At 32.9% G+C, this 1,684-nt stretch overlaps 1 pseudogene; it reads right to left on the bottom strand.

Moving 5' to 3' along the window:
• Positions 1-1,335: 1,335 nt before the first annotated feature.
• LOC138806684 (U6 spliceosomal RNA) lies at positions 1,336-1,435 on the bottom strand (annotated as a pseudogene).
• Positions 1,436-1,684: the final 249 nt, after the last annotated feature.

Below are 1,684 nucleotides of genomic sequence, written 5' to 3' on the forward strand. Positions count from 1 at the left end.
AAAAAACATGCAGGAAATTCACCAGATTTTTCTGACCAGTTCAACCAATGTGAACTATTGGGGAAATACCTGGACACCTCATTCCCACTGGTACTCAAAGTCTTTGGTTAGGCAATTCTGATGAAGACAATCAACTTGATGAAAACGTGAGGAATGGTATCAACTGCAAGAACATAATGGAGAAGAATGCAAGCAAATTTATTCTTTGGGCTTACTGCAGTGCGGAGACTACTTTTCAAAAAGGCCACTCATATGAATACCAGGGATGAGGATAAGTATACGCCTCTTCATCGGGAAGCCTAGAGTGGACATTTAGACATTGTCCATGAGTTGGGAGCTCAAGGCAGATATTCATGCAATAACTGTGAATGGCTTGGCACCCCTGCATAGTACTTCTATGTGGATTAATACCAGAATGGATTCTTTCTTACTTCATCATGATGCAGATACCAATCCCCAAACTAAAGGCCTCTTGACCCCCTTGCATCTTGCTGCTGGGAACAGAAATAGCAAAGATATGCTATATCTTCTTCTGTTGAACCATTTTTTCAAACCGGGTCTGAAGAATAACTTGGAAGAAACTGCATTTGATATTGCCAAAAGGATAAGTATGTATCACTACCTCTTTGAAGTTGTGGAAGGCTGTACAAATTATTCTCCAAGTAGTAATGGTTTGGTTAAGTTTATTAAATTTCAAAAGTGCCATTCCATCCTTTGTGTCCCTACAAATATTTTCATAATAAAAAGCAACAGCAATATCTTAATTTAAAAATTCATGGATTCCATGGTATTCTTCCACGTGAATTGCCTCACTTTGATGTCAAAATGTATTCAAGAGTTGTTTGTATGCATCTATAATGATTTCTGCAGAGTTTGTGGGTTTTTTTTTTAAATTTTAACTTATCTGTTGAAATGAATAGTATAGAAACTAAAGTTATTCCTGGTGCTTGTCTGAGAAAAAGTATATCTAGGTTTGAATAAAGTCCATAATCTATTTTATTATTTTCTAGATATAATACTTTGAAGTCTACATTTTTTATAATATATAGGTTCATTAATAAATGTGTTCTTTCAGATTACATTCCATATAGAAAAAGTTAAGATTCCTTTTTTTCCTAGGTCCTTATAGTATTTTATTTCTTTGGAATAAAATGACAATGTTATCTAATTTCAAGTTTTGTAAAGGTTATGCTATGTAAGGGCCTTTCTAAAGTGAAGATTTAATACACTGATGTCAAACTAACCTTTAATTCTATGAATTACATGTATTGTTACACTTGTATTTTAGTAATCAACTTTTTAATAACTGTTTTTCATTTCTTTCATTTGAAGAATGAAAAATATGAATATTTCACGAATTTTTGTATCATCCTTCTGCAAGAGCCATGTTAATCTCTGTATTGTTGTCATTTGGGTAGACCTGCTGCTGAAGCATGGAGTATCCTCTTAATTTAAGTAGTTAACGATGCAATCTTTATACAGGCATATATCCTTGGTTGCCTATTTGTAACAAGGAATCCTTATTGTTCCTAAAATGCTATTGATCTTATTTCTCTAAATTTCTATGGATAGTGGAAAAAACTTATATTGTTTGGTTGATTGCTCACATTTGCAATTATTGTCAATGACTATTTTGTCGTTTTCATTTTTAATTTGATCATATTTTGAGGCCTTTATAGCTAAG

This window comes from Dipodomys merriami, unplaced genomic scaffold, assembly GCF_024711535.1.
Source record: "Dipodomys merriami isolate MVZ:Mamm:240054 unplaced genomic scaffold, mDipMer1.0.p SCAF_404, whole genome shotgun sequence".
Classification (NCBI taxonomy): domain Eukaryota; kingdom Metazoa; phylum Chordata; class Mammalia; order Rodentia; family Heteromyidae; genus Dipodomys; species Dipodomys merriami.